Below are 7,967 nucleotides of genomic sequence, written 5' to 3' on the forward strand. Positions count from 1 at the left end.
TTTTTTCAAAAATGTGCACCGAACGGGCCAGAGAGCTCGAGTAGTCGAAAAATTTTTTTTTGCTAAAACCCCTCAAAACGTGTCAGGAACGCACCCTAGATGATGAAAAGTGCAACCAGAACGTCAATCGACAACATGCCCGGGGGTACAAATTTGCTCTACGCGTCCCTAGGTAGGGTACTTTTTCATACAAACATCAAAGTGTACGGTGCACAAAGTGCGCGGAACAAAAATTGCTCGGTCAGACCTACAAAGTGCTATATCTCGAATACTAAACGTCGCAGATGGGTGTCGTAGAACAATTTTAAGTTCGTCTAACGATTCTACATCCGATTCTGGATAGTGGTTTTTCGACCACTTTTCAACATTTTGTGACACCCCGACCCTAGGGGCAGCTCCCTAGCTTTTTTCAAAAATGTGCACCGAACGGGCCAGAGAGCTCGAGTAGTCGAAAAATTTTTTTTTGCTAAAACCCCTCAAAACGTGTCAGGAACGCACCCTAGATGATGAAAAGTGCAACCAGAACGTCAATCGACAACATGCCCGGGGGTACAAATTTGCTCTACGCGTCCCTAGGTAGGGTACTTTTTCATACAAACATCAAAGTGTACGGTGCACAAAGTGCGCGGAACAAAAATTGCTCGGTCAGACCTACAAAGTGCTATATCTCGAATACTAAACGTCGCCGATGGGTGTCGTAGAACAATTTTAAGTTCGTCTAACGATTCTACATCCGATTCTGGATAGTGGTTTTTCGACCACTTTTCAACATTTTGTGACACCCCGAACCTAGGGGCAGCTCCCTAGCTTTTTTCAAAAATGTGCACCGAACGGGCCAGAGAGCTCGAGTAGTCGAAAAATTTTTTTTTGCTAAAACCCCTCAAAACGTGTCAGGAACGCACCCTAGATGATGAAAAGTGAAACCAGAACGTGAAACGACAACTTTGTTGGGGGTACCCTTTTTACTCTACGGGCCACTAGCTTAGGCGCGCCAACAGCGCTTTCCTCTCGGGTTCCCATTTTTTGCCCTCCTGGGATTATGATCATTTACTCATTGCCTACTATAGGGAAGGTACCTTGCTCCGAGGTCAAAAATGAAGATTTCACCAAATCGTAGTTTTAACCTCTATTTAGTCGTAGGAGCATGGTTTGCAGTGTCCGTGGGTCATATAAGCCCCCGTTTGGGTCATACGTCCCCTCCCCGATGAAAATCGTCATATGACTATAGGCCGAACTTATGAAGCAAAAGTGGTGTCTGGTGGGTTCTGCCGATGATCTTAACCTATGATTTTGAGTTTCCACTCTTTCAAAACGTTTCCTGGAGCAGTACATCACGGGTCTACGGACCCAAAGACTTCGTTGCGATGGTTTCAAGCATAAAAGTTGTAACAGTTAAGGGTTTTTAATACGCGTATATTATATCATTGCTTGAAACTAAGCTTCGTTGTCTTTAAACTCTGCAAGACCAATCGAACTTCTTAGGGAAACTCGAAGCATTCACGCTAAGCTGGTGGTGCAGGGCACATAGCGTGATGAAACCGGGTTTCCCTAACCAATGTGGCATATTTTTTCCCTGAGAGTGAAGCTCAGACCCACGTAGGGGAGAGCGAAGTGGAACTTTAATGTTCAATGCAGCAAATGTTCGCCATGCGGATAAACAAGTTGGAATAGTTCAATGTAGTGTAATGCAAACACGAATCGCAAATAACGATACGGGACCCAGAAGCAATTCTGCGGTTCCCTCGGGGAGTGGTGAGTTGATATAAATTAGAGGTGAAAATCCAAGTTGTTCGGGCTCCGGCTCGGCAGCCGATACGAGGTTCCTGTTGAGCTTGTTTGTACATCGCGCAGAGGCGCCGTTCGGTTCTAGCAATGATTCCCGCCACCATGTTCCATGCGTGCAGAGATCCGTTAGAGCTCGTTCAATGTGTCCCGCCGTGATTACGAAAAAGTCCAACAGTTGACTTAGTTGGGTGTGCGTCAAGTAATCGCGCAGAGATGCCGATCGGTGCCTAGCAATGTTTCCCGTCACAAGGTGGTATTGGCACCTGTGCAGAGTGGCCGTTAGCAATGTCTCCCGTATCACGGTGGTGTACCATCACTAGTGCAGAGTGACCGCTAGCAATGTCTCCCGTCACAAGGTGGTAGCCCAGAAGTGCAGAGAAGCCGCTGTAGCAAAGTCTCCCGTATCACGTTGGAGTTCTTCCACTAGTGCAGAGAGATCGCTGAACCGTTCAATGTGTCCCGTCGTGGTGTGCTTGTACCGAGCACGTAGGATACACCTTGCTTTGTTGGTTTGGGATAGGAGTGGTCGCGCAACTGCCTCCACGCCGCAGAGTGCCAGTTCGGATTGAAGGTCAACTTTAGCCGTTCAATGCATCAGTCGGTGGGTGTTCAGATGGCATCACAACTTCCCCTAGGTGCTCAAGTTGGCTGGGTTGTAAAACATGTACACATGCGCAGAGTATCGTGCGTACTAGCAAAGTCTCCCGTCACGGTGGTTACGAATGAGTTCCATGCAGTGCAGAGAGATCGTTAGTGCGTGCAATGTACCAGTCGATGTGTCGTACCGGCATACAACCCCGCTTAGAGGCCCGTCGCTCGAAGAGGACAAGAAAGAGTGCGCAGAGTGCCGTACCGGCATAGCAATGTCTCCAGACATACGTTGGGACACCCGACGCAGTGCAGAGAGATCCGCTAGCCGTGTGCAATGCATCCGACGTTGCCTGCTTGTGCAGTCTATCGAGTGGCGCCAACGGACGCTCTGGCGTCGCAGAACAAATCTCGGTGGTCACGGGGGACTTGCGCCTCGCGTGATCAAGAGTGTAGTTCGTGTTCAAGCAATTGACTCGAATTCTGGTTGATCCTACCAGTGATATACGCTCGTCTCAAAGGTTAAGCCATGCATGTCTAAGTACAAGCTTCCTAGAAAGTGAAACCGCATAAGGCTCAGTATAACAGCTATAATTTACAAGATCCTCATCCAAACAGTTACTTGGATAACTGTGGAAAAGCCAGAGCTAATACATGCATTATGCCGGGACTGTTGGCCTCCGGGTCGGCGGAACTGGTGCACTTATTAGTTAAACCAATCGCCTCCGGGCGCTTTGAGTTGAAATCTGGATAAGGATGCCGATCGTACGGTCGCTTGCGACTGACGACAGATCTTTCAAATGTCTGCCCTATCAACTATTGATGGTAGTGTAGAGGACTACCATGGTTGCGACGGGTAACGGGGAATCAGGGTTCGATTCCGGAGAGGGAGCCTGAGAAATGGCTACCACATCCAAGGAAGGCAGCAGGCGCGTAAATTACCCAATCCCGGCACGGGGAGGTAGTGACGAGAAATAACAATATGGACCTCTCTAACGATGGTCCATAATTGGAATGAGTTGAGCATAAATCCTTTTGCAAGGATCAAGTGGAGGGCAAGTCTGGTGCCAGCAGCCGCGGTAATTCCAGCTCCACTAGCGTATATTAAAGTTGTTGCGGTTAAAACGTTCGAAGTTGATACCCCGTCCAGACTCGCGTCCGTCGCGGGCGCCCGGCCTCTCGGTTGGGACCGTCCGTGTACGCGCTCGCGGCTGCGACTCACAATGGTGTACCTGGGCGTTCTACTCCGTGACGGGTCAGGACTTGTCGCCGCGACCTCGTCGGTCAAGGTCTTGTTCGACCCAGCTTCATGGTGCCCGGGAACTCTCGTTTACCTTGAACAAATTAGAGTGCTCAAAGCAGGCTAGTTCAAAGCGTCCGGTCCTCCGGGGCCGGCGTTGGCCGAGAATAATTTTGCATGGAATAATGGAACATGACCTCGGTCTGAGTGGTTTCGTTGGTTTGTAATAGACCAAGAGGTAATGATTAACAGAAGTAGTCGGGGGCATTGGTATTACGGCGCGAGAGGTGAAATTCGTAGACCGTCGTAGGACCCACAGAAGCGAAAGCGTTTGCCAAGGATGCTTTCATTAATCAAGAACGAAAGTTAGAGGATCGAAGGCGATTAGATACCGCCCTAGTTCTAACCGTAAACGATGCCAATTAGCAATTGGGAGACGCTACCTACCTTCGGTGCTCTCAGTAGCTTCCGGGAAACCAAAATCGGGTTCCGGGGGAAGTATGGTTGCAAAGTTGAAACTTAAAGGAATTGACGGAAGGGCACCACAAGAAGTGGAGCTTGCGTCCGTCAGGGACAGCGGCGGTAACGCTCCCGGCCCCCCAGGCGCCAACAGGAGAAGGCATTCGGCAAGTGGAGCAGCCCAGCTTCGCTGAGGTCGTCCGCCGCAAATATCGTGGCATGGCTAAGGGGAAACCCCGCCAGCCCCCCCAGCAGCAGCAGCAGCAGGAACACCAGCAGCAGCAACAACAACAGCAGCAGCAGCGGCAACCACAGCGACAGGCGGTCGCCGGCACGCAGCAGCAGCAACAGCGTCGGCAGCAACAACAGCAGCAGCAACAACACCAGCAGCGGCCAACTGCTGTACAGGCGCAGCGCAGTGAGCAGTTGCGCCAGGAGCGCCAGCGTCCAGCACGCCCTCGGCAGGACCAGCTCATCTTTGAGCCGGCCGAGGGATGCTCGTACAAGGCGCTGTTTGAGAAGATACGGCTAAATCCGCGACTGGCCGACGAGAACAAGGGAGTCAAGCAGGGCTACCGCACGTCACGCGACTTCCTTCGTCTCTCGCTTAATCAGGATGCAGACGCCGCTGTGCTGCTGCAGCGCATCCAGGAGGAGGTCGGTGATTTGGCCACTGGCCGGATCATCACGGAGATGGCCGAGGTGATGATTACCGGCATCGACATGTTGGCCACAAAAGAGGATGTGGAACGCGGTCTGCAGCGGGCGCTGGAACGCACAGTAGTTGCAGCAACCACGTCCTTGTGGGAGCGTCGTGATGGGACGCAGCGTGCCCGTGTCCGTCTTCCACGGAGGGACGCTGACCTTCTGGCGGACAAACGTATCCTTGTTGGATACTCGGCGTGCCTGGTGCGCAGCGCGCCAAAACAGCAGCGAAGCGCGGTTCGCTGTTTCCGCTGCTTGGAGCGTGGACACACCACTGCAGACTGCGCCGGCGTGGATCGTTCCGGCCTATGCCTGCGCTGCGGAGCCACGGATCATCGCGCGGCATCATGCACCTGCGATCCGAAGTGCATCGTTTGTGGCGGCCCACATCGCATCGCCGCCCCCATGTGCCCAGGCCCGCAACCACAATGTTGAACGTCCTGCAGTTCAACGCCAACCATTGCGAGAACGCCCAGGACCTGGCGTTGCATGTGTTGACCACCGAGGGTCTTGACGTTCTGCTCTTGTCCGAGCCCTATTGCGTACCGCGCAATAACGGCAATTGGGTAACGGACGAGAGTAAGACGGTTGCCATCGTCGTCAACGGCAACCGGCTGCCGATACAGCGTATCAGGCACCGTCAGACCCTCGGTGTGGTTGCGGCCGACGTCGGTGGAATCGCTGTGGTGAGCTGCTATGTGTCGCCGCAGACAGGAGTCCCAGAGTTCCGGAGCATAATGGAAAAGATCGACCTGATCGTCCGCGGGTGCAGCCGGGTTCTCCTGGCCGGCGATTTCAACGCCATGCACCTGGACTGGGGAAGCAGCAGGACTTGCCCGAAGGGCTTGGAGCTTCTCCAGTTGGCGGACAACCTCGGGCTGGTGCTACTGAACAAGGCAGACTGTCTGCCAACGTTCAAGGGGAACCGAGCGGACACAACTCGGTTTCCGCCCAGCCGACCGGACGTTACGTTCGCCAGTAGTGTGATCAGCCGTCTCGACCCGCGCGAGGACAGCGCCCGAGGCTGGCGCGTTCCCGACGTGGTAACGCTCAGTGATCACCGTTACGTCCGGTACGAGGTTGGCGTGAGTCCACCATCATCGAGGGATCGGGCAGCACGGCGTGGACAGCGCCCGGCCCGCGTAAGCAATGCCGGTACGCGCTGGAAGACCAGTCAGTTTGACTCCCAGCTTTTCGGGAAAGCGCTGGCCATGACTGGGTTCGCCCGTCAAGCTAACAGCGTCGAAAGCTTGGTCGAGTCGCTGACCAGCGTCTGCGACGAGACGATGTCGCGGGTCTTCCCAGCGCAGGACCACACAGGTCGGCCAGCTTACTGGTGGACTCCGGCGATCCAGACGATGATCGAAGAACTCTCCAGAAAGGAGCAAATGGCGATGAGGACCATTCCGCCCAACGAACAGCTCCAAACGGAACTCGAAGCTGCCAGGGAGAGCCTTCGGAAGGCTATTCGTGTGAGCAAGAACGAGGCGTTCGACCGGTTCTTGCTGTCGATCAGGGAGGATGAAACCGGAAACTTTTTCCGGAAGGTCTTCCACTGGTTCCAGGCGGCCCGCTCAGCCCCGGAACGCGATCCAGCAGAACTGCGGCGAATTGTCGACGCCTTGTTCCCGGTTCATCCGCCGGTAGAGTGGCCCGATCTCCGAGTTGGCAACATGGCGCCGCTCCGATCGATCGGCCTGACCGAGCTGGAGAATATAGCAGCCAGTATGCACCCGCGGAAGGCTCCTGGGCTTGATGGAGTACCGAACGCCGCCCTTACGGTTGCTCTCAGGCAGCAACCGGAGCCCTTCCGCCGGGTGTTTCAGGAGTGCCTGGACACGTCCTGCTTTCCGCAGCCGTGGAAAAAGCAGCGACTGGTGCTCCTGCCAAAGCCAGGCAAATCACCGGGCGAGCCGTCGTCCTTCCGCCCGATTTGCCTGCTCGACAATACGGGCAAGGCTTTGGAGCGGCTGCTGTTGAACCGGCTCAACGAATACATCGAGGATCCAGAGAGTCCGCAACTGTCTGAGCAGCAGTTCGGATTCCGGCGAGGGCGATCGACTCTGCAGGCCATCCAGCAGGTCGTGGACGCGGGACGAAGGGCGAAGTCCTTTGGAAGGACAAACAACCGTGACCGGCGCTGCCTCATGGTTGTGGCCCTGGACGTCCGTAACGCGTTCAACACGGCTAGCTGGCAGAGCATCGCCGAGGCGCTCCAGGCGAAGGGAGTCCCCGTGCAGTTGTGCCGCATACTGCAGGACTACTTCGCCGACAGGGAGCTTACGTACGACACGGCGGACGGGCCGGTTACCCGCCGAGTATCGGCAGGTGTTCCACAGGGGTCCATTTTGGGCCCCACACTGTGGAACATAATGTACGACGGTGTGCTAGCCGTAGAGCTCCCTGAGGGCGCCTCCATCGTGGGATTCGCCGATGATCTTGCGATCCTGGCAGCGGGGACAACTCCTGAACACGCAGCAGCGATTGCGGAGGAAGCGGTGGCAGCGGTCAACAGCTGGATGGTGCGGCACAAACTCTCCCTGGCGCCGGAGAAGACGGAGCTGCTGATGGTGTCGAGCAAGCGAAGCGGATACAAAAACATCCCTGTGAACATCTGTGGAGTGGAAGTGCGCTCGAAGCGGTCGATCCGCTACTTGGGGGTCATGCTACACGACCACCTGTCGTGGCGCCCACACGTCGAGATGGTCGCGGACAAGGCCCTCCGTGTGGTGCGAGCATTGCGTGTCGTCATGCGCAACCACAGCGGCCCCCAAGTGAGCAAGCGGAAGCTGCTCGCCGCAGTGGCCGCGTCCATTATCCGCTATGGCGCACCCGTCTGGGCGGAAGCCTCGGACCTACAGTGGTGCAGGCGGATATTGGATCGCGTGCAGCGCCCCCTGGCCCAGGGCATCACGAGCGCCTTCCACTCCACGAGCTGCGAGGTAGCGGTGGTTTTAGCCGGAGAACTGCCATACCACCTCCTGGTGAAGGAAGACGCCCGCTGCTACAACCGACTGCAGTTAAGCCCGGACAGCAGTCGAGAGGCGATTCGCCAGGAGGAAAATGAGTCATCGCTGCAGCTGTGGCAGCAACAGTGGGACGACGAGGCGGCGAATAACACCAGCCGCTACTTACGTTGGGCCCACCGACAAGTGCCAGACGTGCGCCTGTGGACGGGGCGGAAACACGG

The sequence above is a fragment of the Anopheles coluzzii genome (genome assembly GCF_943734685.1).
Source record: "Anopheles coluzzii chromosome X unlocalized genomic scaffold, AcolN3 X_unloc_27, whole genome shotgun sequence".
In the NCBI taxonomy this organism is placed as follows: Eukaryota; Metazoa; Arthropoda; class Insecta; order Diptera; family Culicidae; genus Anopheles; species Anopheles coluzzii.